Source organism: Heterocephalus glaber, unplaced genomic scaffold, assembly GCF_053883595.1.
Source record: "Heterocephalus glaber isolate CG9 unplaced genomic scaffold, H.glaber_assembly_v1.0 deba00001068, whole genome shotgun sequence".
Classification (NCBI taxonomy): Eukaryota; Metazoa; Chordata; class Mammalia; order Rodentia; family Bathyergidae; genus Heterocephalus; species Heterocephalus glaber.
Genome location: NW_028258188.1, coordinates 553,110 through 568,038, shown reverse-complemented (window position 1 = coordinate 568,038; position 14,929 = coordinate 553,110). Strand labels below are relative to the sequence as shown.

Below are 14,929 nucleotides of genomic sequence, written 5' to 3'. Positions count from 1 at the left end.
CTGTAGTCACACTTAAACTCTTTTCACCAGTCTACTTTAAATTTAAGACTCAGGCACTACATTCAAAAGTTCTATTATATGAAAATTCTCAATGATACCACAAATAAATATCTCACTGGGCCATATTATTTATGTGTGTGCAATAGAAAGTATCACAAATAAATTACTCTCTTCCAGTAATTTGCCCAGTGAATTCTCAGTGATATCTTTTATGTACTAAACAATAGCACTTCTGATTAATTTGTGCTTGAAACTTGTGAATACACTGTGTGTCTTACTCAACAGTCTTTTGTAAACTTGTTTTAGTAAAAGACGTAGTGCCTTCTCTAATAGCTAGGAGTGTTGAACATTTTTTCATGTATTTACTAGCCATTTGTACTTCTGCAATGTGTCTATTTATTTCATTTGTCCATTTTTGATAGGGTCTTTTATTTTGGTGATTCTAATTTTTGAGTTCTTTATATATTCTATATATCAGTTCTCTGTCTGAGGAATAGCTGGCAAAAATGTTTCTGATTCTGTAGGTTGTCTCTTCGCTCTGTTGGTTGTTACTTTTGCTGTGCAGAAACTCATTAATTTGATAGGATACCATTTGTTGATTCTTGGTATTATTTCCTGTGCAACCAGAGTTCTGTTCAGAAAGTCCTCACCTATAACTATGGCTTCAAGAGTTTTACTTTATAAAAATCTTTTAGCAGATTGTTTCTCTCTTAACATTTAGATCCTTCATCTATTTTTATTTTACTTTAGTGTATAGGGAGAGACATGGATCTAGCTTTAATCTTCTGCATGTGAATAACCTGTTTCCCCAGCACCATTTATTAAAGAGCTGTTTTTTTCTTCAGAGTATGTTTTTAGCCTCTTTGTCAAAGATCAGATAGGTGAATGTTCCTGAGGATTTTTCTGAATCCTCTATTCTAGTCTATCAAATAATGATGGTGTGGCTACATTGTTAATAGGAATGTAAATTATTACAAGCACTATGGAAATTAGCATGGAGATTCCTCAAAAAACTAAAACTAGAAATTCCATTCAACCCAGCTATTCCTTTTTTAAATTAATTTTATTGGTACATTTAAGGTATACAATATAATGACACTCATCATTGGAAATTTGCACCTTTACATGATCCATCTTGGTTCTTATTTTTTCCCCATTCCCCTGCCTTCCTTCAGTGCCTCCATCCCTCCCTATCTACAAAGACTTTGTTTCCATCTTTTTTTTTCTCATATTAATTCCATTCCCTTCTTTCATTTCCCCCACCCCTCCTACTTGCCCTTCCCTGTGGCACCTTTTCTTCTTATTTCACATTATCTATTATACCTTTTAGTCCTTATTTACACTTTCAGTTTCTCACACTACAGAAACTATTCAGTATTTACACGTGTGTCCTATTTATTACATTAAAAGTATGGCCTCAATGTGCATCCATTTAGCTATAAATATCTCTAGTTTCTTGTTCTTTATGGCTGAGTAATACTCCATTTTGTTTTTAAAAAAAATCCCAAATTTTCTTTATCCAGTCACCAGTTGATGGGCATTTGGGCTGCTTCCAAGTTTTACCTATCACAAATTGCGATGCTATGAACATGGGTGCACATATATCACTGTGGTATGAGTCTTTAATTCTTTGGGGAAGATAGGCAGCAGTGGAATAGCGGGGTCAAATGGGACTTCCAGTCCTAGTTCTTTGAGGTATCTGCATACTGATTTCCACAGTGGTTGCACCAGCCTACACTCCCACCAGCAGTGGAGAAGGGTTCCTCTTTCCCCACAGCCCCGCCAGCATTTGTTATTGGTTGATTTCATGATAGCAGCCATTCTTTCTGGGGTGAGGTGGAATCTCAGTATGGTTTTCATTTGTATCTCTTGAATGACCAGTGATGTTGAACATTTTTCATATGTTTATTTGCTATTTCTATTTATTTGTCTGAGAAATGTCTGTTCATTTCAGATGCCCATTTTTGGATTGGGTCTTTAAATTTGGGAGGTGTGAGAGGAGATGAGCCAATCCCAGTGTGCAGGAGGAGGCTCCCCAGATTCCATTCCACCACTCTAAGGGCAGAGGAGGGGAACAAATCCCAGTGCCCAGGAGGAGGCTCCCCAGCTGCCATTCCACCACTCCCAGGGCAAAGGAGGTGAGCCAATCACAGTGTGCAGGAGGAGGCTCCCTGGCTGCCATTCCACTGCTCCCAGGGCAGAGAAGGTGAGCAAATCCCAGTGACCAGAAGGAGGCTCCAGGGCTGCCATTCCACCACTCCAAGGGCAAAGGAGGTGAGTCAATCCCAACACCCAGAAGGAGGTTCCTGGGCTGTCATTCCACTGCTCCCCAGGCAAAGGAGGTGAGCCGCATGGGTGCCAGCAGCACCCCCCACCCCACCGTCGAAATGAGAAGACACAAAAACATGCCTCAAAAACAGACTTCCAGATCACCAACAGCAACCACAAAGGGAAATGAGATGGAACAATCTAATGCTCAACAACCTGGACTACATAAACTGGCAACAAAAGAGGATCTGGAAAAAATGAAATCAGAAATAATTTCTCAGATAACAGCAGAGATTGTGCCCATAGTGCAAGACATGATTAATAAATGTAGAGAGGACACAGACAAAAAAATAGAAGAGGTGAGGAATATGCTGGAATCCCAACATAGGAAACAAATGGAATCCATAAAACAGAAACAAACAGATTTCCAGGACATTAAAAGCTCCACTGAAAGTCTATGCAGCAAAGTAAACCAATGTGAGGACAGAATTTCAGATATAGAAGATAAGATTGCAATTAGTGACCAGGAAAAGAAAAATTGCTTTAAAATTATAAGGGAACATGAGAAATCAACCCAGTAGCTGCTAGACAATGCAAAGAAGAATAACAAAAGACTGATCGGAGTAAATGGAGAAACAGGAGACAGTGCACATGACATTAAGAAAACTGTTCACAGAAGTGATAGCAGAAAACTTCCCATGAAGGTGAAAAGAACTTGCCATAGAGATAAGTGAGGCATACAGGACTCCAGCTAGCCTTGATCAAAAAAAATCTACATATAGGCATAAAATAGTTAGAATTCCAGAAACCCAACAGAAGAAAAAATTTCTACAAGCAGTTAGAGAAAAGAAACAAATCACATACAAAGGAAAGCCCATCAGAATCACAGCAGACTTCTCAATGCAAACCCTCAAGACAAGAAGAGCTTGGAGTGACGTATTTCAAGCCCTAAAGGAAAACAGCCTCCAACCCAGATTGATGTACTCTGCAAAACTATCTTTCAAAATTGATGGAGAAATAAGACACTTTCATGACAAAGAGCACATTAGAAACTTCATGAATACCAACTTAGCACTCCAAAAAATTTTAGACAATATCCTAGGAAAAAGCAACAAGGATCACAACCCCAGGAAGCCCAGCAGAATGAATCTGTTGGGCATGACAAATTAAACACAAAGGGGGAGAATCCAACAAAAAGAAAAAGTCATGACAAGGCTTTCAAAACTTTTAACTTCATCTCCCTAATGAGTGTATAATTCAATCTTATTATTGTACTGATTAGTATTTTTCTGATTCTACTGTTGCCCACCGTTCCTTGTGCTGTACTGGCTATTTATCATCTTCTTGTGTCTACTTTTTAACTGGATTGTCTATTAATGAGCTGTAAGAATTCTTTATATATCCTGGTCATAGGTTATATGCATTGGAAATACAGTCTGTTTAAGGACTACTTTTCATTTTAATGATGTCATTTGAAGTTCTAAATTTTGATGGAATCTCAGTTATCATTTTTTTCTTTTATACATCATGTTTTTTGTATCCTAGGAAGTTATTGCCTACCCTAAATTCATGAACATTTTCCATTATAATTTCTTCTTGAAGTTTTATAGTTTTAGTCTTTCATATTTAGGTTCATAGATCCTTTCAAGTTATTTTTATGTATGGAAATAAAGGGTTGATGTTAATTTTTTATATACAGATACCAGGTGTTCTAGAGTCATTTGCTGAAAACACTATCTTTTCCTCTGCTCTTCAATTGAGTTTATATTTTACAAAATGTTAATGTTAAATAATCTTTCAATACTCAGTGGACCATATATGAGTGGTTCTATTTCTAGATTCACTGTTTTATTCCAATGATATATATATGTCTTTCCTTACACCAACACTGCCTTGATTACTGTAGCTTTAGAGGAAGTATTAAAATTGGGTACTAAACATCTTGCAACACTGTTTTCTTTTTTCCATTTGTTTTTTCTTTTCTAGGTACTTTGTACTCCTACATAACTTTTAAATCTCAATATCCAATTCTTCATTTATAGGAAGTATATATAGACCTGAATTTTCATATATACCTTGTGTTTTCAAATCCTGCTAAATTCAAATACAAATTCTAGGGGCTCCTAGAGATTTCTTAATATTTTCTCTGTAGATGATCATTTCATCTGCATATAAAGATTTTTCTTCTACCTTGCCAATCCTATCTTAATTGTGTCATTTTATTGCCACATTATTTTGGTTTAGGCCTATGTTTCAAAGTTTAATGGACAGAAGAGAAGTAGGCATATATGCTCTTGTTCCCCATCTTAGGGAGAAAGCATTGTATCTTCTCCATTCACGTAAGTCATTTTTGCTGGAAGTATGGAGTACATGTCTTTGATCTGTTGAGAAGGTTCTGTTCTACTTCTAGTCTCCTGATAGCTTTTACCATGAACAGCTGTAGAATTTAGTCCGATACTTTTTCCCCAACTACTGACACGATCATATGGCTTTTTCCTTTCCTCTGTCTAAATGACGACTTTTGGGGGTGGATCTTCCAATGCTGAACCAACACTGCCATCCCTATAACAAAACCACTTTCTACATACTGCCAGATCTGACTTCTAAGAGTTTGTTTTGTTAAGCAAATTTCTATCTATGTTCATACTTTTGTCTTCTATTATTTTTATCCAGTTTTAGGATCAGCAAAATATTAATTTCCTAAAATGAGAGGAGAAGTGTTCCTTTTTTTCTGCTTTAAATGTTTGATATAATTTATGAGTTAAAATGTATATGAGCCTGTTTTTGTCATATGGGTAGGATTTCAAGCTAGGAATATACTTTCTTTAATAGGTGCTATTCAAATTTTATATTTCCTCCAGAATTAGTTTCATTAATTTGTCTTCCAAGGTACTTCTTAGAAGTTGTCAAATTTATTTCAAAAGGAATTCTTGTAATATGCTTTCTATATCCTTTTAAATTCTGTAACATCTGTGGTAATGTCTCCTAGATCTTGATATTATAATTTTAAAAATGTATGATTGAGCCTTTTGCTTCCGGCTCCGTCACCACCGGGGTGCTGCGGAATTCCCGGGAGAGGCACGTGTACTGCCGCATGGAGCTGCTGGCTGGTAGCTACGAGCAGGTCCTTTTTGGGTTCACTGTACACCCGGACCCCGAGGTGAATGGTGGCCACGAGAAATGGACTTCAGTGGCCGACTTCACTCACCACGCCCACACTGCTTCCTTGTCAGCAGTAGCTGTGAACAGTCGTTTTGTAGTCCCTGGGAGCAAAGATGAAACAATTCACATATATGACATGAAAAAGAAGATAGACCACGGGGCTCTAGTACATCACAAGGGGAGCAGATGGAGTCAGGGACAGAGCGAGCGGAAGATGTGGGAGCACAAAACTTCCAAGGCACAATAACTTGCCTGAAGTTCTACGGCAACAGGCACTTAATCAGTGGGGGCAAAGACGGACTCATCTGTGTCTGCGATGCGAAGAAGTGGGAATGCTTAAAGTCAGTTAAAGCACACAAAGGACATGTGACCTTCCTTTCCATTCACCCATCTGGCAAGTTGGCCCTGTCTGTGGCACAGATAAGACATTAAGAATGTGGAATCTTATGGAGGGAAGATCAGCTTTCATAAAAAATATAAAACAAAATGCTCACATAGTGGAATGGTCCCCGAGTGGGGAGAAACACGTAGTTGTCATCTTGAATAAGATAGATGTCTACCAGCTTCACACTGTGTCTGTTAGTGGCACCATCACCAATGGGAAGCGGGTTTCTTCTGTTACCTTTCTCTCAGACTCCGTCCTTGCAGTGGCTGGAGATGAAGAGGTAGTGAGGTTTTTTGACTGCGAGTCCCTGATGTGCCTCTGTGAATTTAAAGCCCATGAACACAGGGTAAAAGACATGATCAGTGTTGAAATTCTGGAGCATCGTGTTCTTGTTACAGCATCCAGCAATGGTTTCATCAAAGTGTGGAAGCTTAAGCAGGATAAGGATGTTCTGCCATCTTTACTGTGTGGAGTAAACACTCAGGCCAGGCTGACGTGTCTAGGAGCGTGGTTGGATAGAGGGGCAAACACAAAGAAGAGCATTCCTCCACTGCAGAGCCTTCTCCTGTAAGTGAAGAACAGGCCCGGATCAGCAAAAAGGAATCTGCTGCCATGGTGCAGGCAGAAGCAGCATCAAGACCTGACCCACAGACACGTGGCTTAGGCACTGACAGTGAGAAGCCAGCCAGAGGCCGCAGCCTGGGGTCAAACAAGAAAAGGAAAGTGGTGGAAATGTTGGAGAAGAAGAAGGGAAAAAAGAAGAAAATATAACACAGTGAACCCTACAGTTCCCCTCCTCCAAAGAACTCTTTTTAGACAGAATTGTCATTTTCAAGTATTGTATCTAAATTTTTTTTTTTCTGAGTAAAAGCAAGGAATTTTTTCTTCTGGAGAAAATGTATAGCTTTTAAAGAAACCACTTTTAGGTGGGTTTTTTGTTTTTAACTGATAAAATTATTTTTGACAGATGAAATTAATTATATATCATGAGCTTTGAGGTGGTCGTGTACATCTGTAATCTCAGCATTCTGGAAGGCTGAGATAAGAGGATTGAAAGTTTGAGTCCAGCCTGGGCAACTTCATGACTTAGGGAGAACTCGTGTCCAAAAATAAATTACAAAGGGCTAGGGATAGTAGCTCAATTTGGACCTTTGTTAAGTAACAGTGCTGCCCACCCAAAACAAAATTACTCGTCCTGGAAGTTTATAATTATATATATATTTTTTGCGGAACTGGGGATTGAACTCAGGACCTTGTGCTTGCCAGGCAGGCTCCAGTGACACTGAGCTAAACCTCTGGCCCTGTAATATGTAATTTTTATTGTTGTGCAAAGCAAATAAAGGTCTTTCTCCTTCTCAGTGTAAAAAAAAATGTATGATTGATATTGTGTAATAGGAAGAAAAGATCTAAAGGAGCAGGGGAAGTGGGAGGGGTAGGGGAAAGGAAAGAAGGGAAAAGAAAAATATGAGAAAAGGAAAAAAATGGAAATAAAGTCTTTGCAAATAGGGAAGGGTGGAGGGGGTGAAGGGAGGGCAGGGGAAGGGGAAGAAAATAAGAACCAAGGTACTCATGTAATGGTACAAATTCCCAGTGATGAATGGAACTGTATTTTATAGCTAAAATGTACCAATAAATTAATGGGAAAGCATTTGGGAGCTCTGATTTTTTTAAGTTCTTTATAGATTCTAGATAGTAGACCTTTGTCTGAAGGACAGCTGGTGAAAATTTTTTGATGCACTGTGGGTTGTTTCTTCACACTGTTGGTGGTTTCTCTTGCTGTGCAGAAGCTTTATAATAAGAAGAGTTCCCAACTTGTTGATTGTGCTAGTTCACAGGCAACCGAGAATTTGTTCATAAAATTTTTTCCTACACCAATGTCTTCAAGAGTTCTACCTAACCTCTGTTCCAACTGATTCAGCATTTCTGTTTTAATATATTATGTATTTAATCCATTTAGATTTCAGTTTAGTGTATGGTGAGAGACAGAGTTCTAGTTTTAATCTTTGGCAAGTTGAAGCCCAATTTTTCCAGCACCATTTATAAAGATGCTATCTTTCCTCCAGTGAGGGTGTTTGGCTCCTTTGCCAAAGATGCAGTGGCTGAGTGTGTCTGGAGTTGTTTCTGCATCTTCTAATCTGTTCCACTGGTCCTCAGGTCTGTTACTTTGCCAGTACCATGCTGTTTTATCACAGCAGCTTTGTAGTATAGTTTCAAGTTGGGGATTGTGATACCCCTTACCTTGTCTTTATTACCTAGAATTGCTTTTGCTATTCTAGGTCTCTTCTTGTTCCAAGTGAATTTTTGGATTGTTTTCTCCAGGTCTGTGAAGTATGCTGCTGGGATTTCAATTGGGATTGCATTGAATTTATATAGCAGTTTTGGAAGTATGGCCATTTTCACTATGTTGATTCTTCCTACCCTGGAGCAAGGGATGTCTTTCCATTTTCTGATATCATCTTCAATCTCTTTTTTCAGAGTGCTACAGTTTTCAGAGTAGAGGCCTTTGATTTCTTTTGTTAGGTTGATTCCTAGAAATTTCAATTTTTTGGATACTATTGTGAAAGGAATTGATTGTCCCATTTCTCTCTCAATGAGTCTCTTTTTGGGTATAGAAAAGCTATTGATTTTTGTGTGTTGACCTTGTATCCAGGTACTTTACTGAATTTTGTTATTATGTCTGCAAGACTTTTGGTGCAGTTCTTGGGGTCTTCTATATAGAGTATCATGTCATCTTCAAATAATGACAATATGATTTCTTCATTTCCAAACTTTTTTTTTTTTTGGTACTGGGGATTGAACTCAGGTCCTTGCACTTGCACAGCAGGCGGTGAAACCACTGAGCTAAATCCCCAGCCCACTTGACTTCTTCATTTCCTATCTGTATTCCTTTTATTTTTTTCTCTTGTCTAATTGCTGTGGCTAAGGTTTCTAACCCTATATTGAACAGGAGTGGTGATAGTGAACATCCTTGTCTTGTTCCTGATTTTAGTGTGAAGGATTTCAGTTTTTGACCATTTAGCATGATATTGGCTGTTGATTTTTCATAGATGACTTTTAACAGATTGAGGTAGAGACTGTCTATTCCAATTTTTTGCAGGGTTTTTATAATAAATGCATGTTGGATTTTGTCAAATGCTTTTTCTGCATCTCTTGAGTTGATCATATGGTTTTTGTCCTTTGCTTTATTGATATAGTGTATTGCATTGACTGATTTGCATATGTTGAACCATCCCTGCATCCCTGGTATGAATCCCACTTGGTCAGAGTATATGATCTTCTTGATGATCTTCTGCATTCTGTTTGCCATTATCTTGTTAAGGATTTTTGCATCTATGTTCATTAGCGAGATTGGCCTATAGTTCTCCTTTTCGGTTGGGTCTTTCTCTGCTTTGGGGCTCAAGGTGATGCTTGCTTCCAGGAATGAATTTGAGAGTATTGCTTCCCTTTCAATGTCATTGAAGAGTTCATACAGTAGTGCCAGTAGTTCCTCTCTCAATGTCTTATAGAATTCAGCAATGAAGCCATCAGGACCCGGGTTTTTCTTAGTTGGTAAGTTTTTAATTACGTTTTCAATTTCATTGATTGATATGGAGTTGTTTAGAATTTTTAGGTCTTCTTCATTCAACTTTGGTAATTCACACGTATCTAGGAATCTGTCCATTTCTTCTGCATTTTCCATCTTATTGGCATATAGGTTCTGGAAGTAGGTATTCATGATTCTCTGGATTTCTGCTGGGTCCATTTTACTTTCATCTTTTTCATTCCTAATTGTATGGATTTGGGCCTTTTCTTTCCTTTTTCTGATAAGATTGGCTAAGGTTTTGTCAATTTTGTTGATTCTTTGAAGAACCAACTCTTGGCTTCACTGATTTTTTGTATTGTTCTCTTAGTGTCCATTGCATTGATTTCTGCCCTGATTTTTATAATTTCCTCCCTTGTATAAGCTTTGAGTTTGTCCTGCTCTTCTTTTTCTAGAGGGTTGAGGTTCAGCATCAGGTTGTATAATTGAGCTCACTCTGTTTTCCTAATGTGAATATTCACTGCTGTGAATTTCCCTCATAAGACTGCTTTCATTGTGTCCCATCAATTCCAATATGTTGTATTGCAATTGTCGTTTAATTGTAGGAACTGTCTGATTTCTTCTTTAATTTCCTCCCTGATGCATGGGTTATTCAAGTGTTTTGTGCAGTTTCCATGTGTTTATGAAATTCTTGCATCAACCCCGCTCTTACCTACATATCTTCCAGGAAGAGTTACAGACATCATAATACAGTTATACATGTACATCCATGATTATAGCAGCATAATTCATAATTGCTGAATCTTGCAAGTAGCCTATGTGTCCAGCAACAGTTGAATAGAGAAAATGTGATATTTACACAAATTGAGTACTATTCTGCCAGAAAGATGGGTAATCTTGAATCATTTGTATGAAAATTGGGCACCTTGAGACCATAATGTTAAGTGAAATAAATCACACATAAGCTGAAATATTACATATACATAAAGTATAAAAATATAAGTAAAGAGAAGAATGAAGGATAGACAATAGGAGATAGAGAGATAGATCTTTCACAAATGGGAAAGGAATCAAGAGATGGAGTGAGAAGGGAGGGGAAAGGGATGAAAAAATAATTAAGATATGTTATGTATTTGTACAAACATCTCAGTAGAAATGTAATCATTATGAACTATAAACATGAAGAATAAAAACCAAAAAAGAGTAACTGAACTACAGCACATCTAAAAAAAGAGTTAATGCCTGAATAATCTTTTCCCTTAATATATAAGTATATAACTGCATTTTACAATAGGATTGCTTATTTTATTCAATTTTCAAAATGAATGCAGTCAAAAGTTCATTCATTTTGTTTAAGTTTTTCATCACACACCTTTTCTCTGTAGTGGTCACGGTTTTTATTATTATTTATTTTATAATGGGCTTTTAAGTTATCCTTATTTGACATAAACACACTTTGTTTGCATACTGAACATACACAAATCTTTTCTACTTCTCTCACAAAACCTATCCTTTTCCATTTTCTTGAAACATCTCTACAAGTCTAGCTTCCATTCTCTACTTTGAGTAAAGATGTGAGTGCCATAAATATCTTATTTTCTCATATTTATTATAAGAATAACAACCACACACACAAATATATGACAACATGACACTCAGGATGTGGGATAAAATAATTGTGGAGACTATGACAAACTGGAAAGCACATGCCCCATGTCTAAAGGTGGCAAGTACTTCTTAGTTCCATCAATTGTTGTTTTGTATTTCCAGAATTTTTTTTTTTTGAGAAACTAGAAAACCTAATTTTTACATTAAACTTAATGATTATTCACAGTAACTATATTAGTCATGTGTTCAACATGTTTGTTTCCCCTCTTTACATAAGAACTTTTTTTTTTTTTGGTAGAGGGGACCTAACTCAAGATCTTGCGCTTGTCAGGCAGGTGGCAGCACCACTGAGCTAAATCTCTGGCCTTAAAAGCTTTATTATTCAAATTTATTCTGGAGACAGTTTATAAACATCCAAAACTTTAAAAAATAAAATTTAAGTCTCATGAACTCTTTTTGTGAACAAGATGGAGAAAGTTAGACTGTCTATATAATTAGGTGGATTTATATCATATTCAATGAAAGCATTGATTAATCAATCAGTCAGTATAAACCTGAAGATTAGTCTATGTTGTCATGAGCATTCTTTTTTTTTAATATATTTTGCCTCATCCCAAATCCTCCAGAGTCCTCATCTCCTGGCCTTTCCTGAAACAAACAGTCCCAAAATCCCAAAATTCAAACTTTTTGTTTTGAGACAGGGTCTTGCTATGTAGCCCAGGCTGGCCTCGAATGTGGGGCAATCTTCCTGCCTCAGCCTCTTGAGTGCTGGGATTACAGGTGTACACCACCATGCCTGGCCCAAAATTCAGACTTCTGAAGACCTAATCCCTTATCAAAAGTATCCCTTCCACTTCCTACCCAATGCCTCCATCCTGATTGCAATCCTCTCTTGATCTTTACCACAGTCCACTGTAGCTATGAATAAATGAAAAATGTCTTTATTTCCTCCCTCCAGCCATCTTTATGGCAGAGACCACTTCACATTTATCATCCCTGCCCAGCACTGTGTGATAAGTGATTAAGTGATAAGCTGAAGAGGGCTCCTCAAGTGGATGTAACCTTCGGAAATGCAGGAGCCCCACATCGAGATAACACTATTCCTTCACAAAATGTGAAACTGACCCAGGTACAAAATGTGTAGTCCTAGCCAAGGGCGCCTTACTAAGGAATGCGTTTCTGTGTTTCGAGTTTGGTTTCACCCACAGTTTGACCCCTACTTGTACCTGGTTATTAATGACACTGACCATCTTTTCCTCATCCTCTGAAGTGTGGGGACTTTCTACTCCCTTCACAACTTCTGTGGAAGGAGCCACAGCACTGTTCTCCATTTTGCAAAGAAGAAAATGGAGGCCCAGAATGAAATCCATTCCATTTCCTTTTTGCTGGAGTTAGGATCCTGATCCCTGTGAAGACTCAGCTTTCCCTGACCTCACTGCCCTGCTCTATAACCAGAAGGTTCCCAACATCTCACCCTGCAAAGCTGCTGCCTTGTTCCAGGGTGTTCCTAGGCTTCACCTCTATATTTATGAACTTCTCTGGGTGTCAGGGTACATTGTCAAAAGGTCAAGTTCCCTAGCTCCTCTACCACTCTCCTCAGTGCTGGATGAGGACAGACGCCACCTCTTGCACCCAGGAGAGAAGCACCTTGCTCCTTGGTCCAGGAGGAGTCAGAACCAGTGAGGGGAGAGTGAGCTCTAGTAGCCAAGAATATGTTCAATGGGACAGAGACCAGTGAGAAAATCAGGGGACTGTTTCCAGAGGGTTTCCACCCGAGAGTACCGGAGAAGAAAGTGGTGGCAGTGGGCACAGGCGGCAGGACCCTGCCTGAGCCAGTCACTTCTTCAGGGTACCCAGGCTCTTGAGAGCCTACTGGGCCTGGGCCAGCTGCTGCTGCAGCCTCTGGCAGTGCAGTCACTGGAAGCACACTTCAGCAGGGTCTGCATCTCCTCCACTGCCCAGTGACCTGGGGTGTTGTGGAAGAGCCGCATGGCCCAGTCCCTACAGGAGGCCATCAAGCAGCTGGTGATGTTGAAGGCCAAGTCATCAATACACTCCCCGTGGACCTGCTCAAAGCTCTCCTCCTCGCCGTGCTGCATGATGTAGAGATGAATGCTGGTGTCACTGCCCAAGGCCAAGACATGGGTGTCAGGGGAGAGTGCCAGGTGGCACAGCATGGTGCTTGCCTCTTCAAAGTGGCCTGTCCTCAACAAACAGGGGTCCTGCTGCTTCCTGTATTCCATGTCGGTGTCCCACATTTTCCATGTGCCATCCTTGGACACAGAGGCCATCCACCCGGAGTCACTGGAGAAGGCGAAGCAGTGGACAGCTGCCAAGTGGCCCTTCAGTTCAAAGGCTCGCATGACCTCCTGGAATTCCTCCTTCTTCCCGAAGCAGACTTCCCAGACCTTCACATCTGGAGTGAAGTCACACGAGGCCGCAAACCTGCTGCAAGGGGATATGGCAGCATAGGTGTTCATCTGGTTGGTGTTAATGGTAGACAAACCCTGACTTTTCAGATTCCAGATGAGGACAGTTGTGTCACTGAAGGCTGTCATGATGAAATTTCCTGTGTCAGCAATGCCAATGTTGATGACAGGTGCCTTGTGCTTTCTAGGGGAGTCCTCTGGGGTGGCTGTGAAGGTAAAGCCTCCATCTTCTAGCATGGTCATCTTGAAGACCCGGAGGGTGTCCCCACTGGCCAGCAAGACAATGAAGGCTGTGCAGTCAGGGCTGAAGCGCACCAAGGTGGCGTGGTCCAGCTCCACGTTGGCTCGTATGCTATGATGTTCCAGCTGCAGGAAGTCCTTGGTGCTCCAGATGCGAACGGTGCGATCGCCTGCACAGGTGGCCAGATACTTACCATTGCTGCTGAAGTCCATGCACAATATGTTCGCACTATGGCTCTTTAGTGCTGCAGCCAGAAGGCGGTGGGTGAAGTTGTGTTGCTGAGGCTTCTCCTTGCGAATCCGCTGCTGCTGTTTCTGCATTTTGGATCCTGGTTTCTTGGGTCCATTTGTATTTTGGGCTCTGGAGCCGAATCTCCTTTCAGACAAAAGGAACTGAGGCCCGACAGCCCTGGCCTCCGTGGCATTCAGCACAGCCTGACCATGGCGCTCCTGCCCACCGCGGCCGAACGTATAGACACGCTGGTTGCCCTTCTTCTTCTCCTCTTCCTCCTCCTTGGCACGCAGCCACCCCCGCGCGATCGCCACCGTAGCCATCAGGGCAAACAGCCCGAACAGCAGGGAGAGTGCCATCACCTCCGACATCGCTGGGAGCTCCATGGTGGCCACGCCCGCTGCCACCTCAGGCCATGACGTTGTCAGCGTCCACACGTCTCCACGCACGCAGGGGCAGGGCCCCTGTTATGAGCATTCTGGCCTCAATTTTGAGCTATTTATCAAATTAGATCAGGAGTCAGTGAGCTATGGCCTGACATTCAGTTTCTTATTTTTGCAAATAACATTTTATCGGAGGAATGGACACATGCCTGTAGTCCTAGCACTGTAGAGGCTTAGGTGGGAGGATTGCTTGAGTCCAAAAGTTCAAGAACAGCCTGGGCAACAAAGCAAGACCCCCCCATCTCAAAAACATGTATTGGAACATAGCCACTCATGTTTCATCTATGGTTGCTTTTGCATTACAATGGCAGAGTTGACTATTTGTGACAGAGATTGTATAGCCTACAAGCCTAAAACCTAAAAGCAGGAAGTGAAGCTCAGTGGTAGAATACTTCTCTGGCATGCAAGATGCCCTGGATTAAATCCTCAGTACTACCACAAAAAATAAAAGAAAAAGAAAAGACAGAAGAAGATATTTGCAGAGCCCCGAATTAGATAAAGACAAGTAGCATGCCTACCAAATCTGAAGATGACACAAATGGGAAAGAATAGTTAATACGTTTTATGGTATAGTTGAAATTTGCAAAAATCAGAGCAACTAAAAAAAGTACACCATATAATCAGGCTGAAATTTTATGGTTT

At 40.1% G+C, this 14,929-nt stretch overlaps 2 pseudogenes; one reads left to right on the top strand and one right to left on the bottom strand.

Annotated features, from left to right (window-relative positions):
• The first annotated feature begins 5,361 nt into the window (after positions 1-5,361).
• LOC101710588 (p21-activated protein kinase-interacting protein 1-like) lies at positions 5,362-6,771 on the top strand (annotated as a pseudogene).
• A 6,008-nt stretch (positions 6,772-12,779) lies between these two features.
• LOC101710956 (transducin beta-like protein 2) lies at positions 12,780-14,230 on the bottom strand (annotated as a pseudogene).
• Positions 14,231-14,929: the final 699 nt, after the last annotated feature.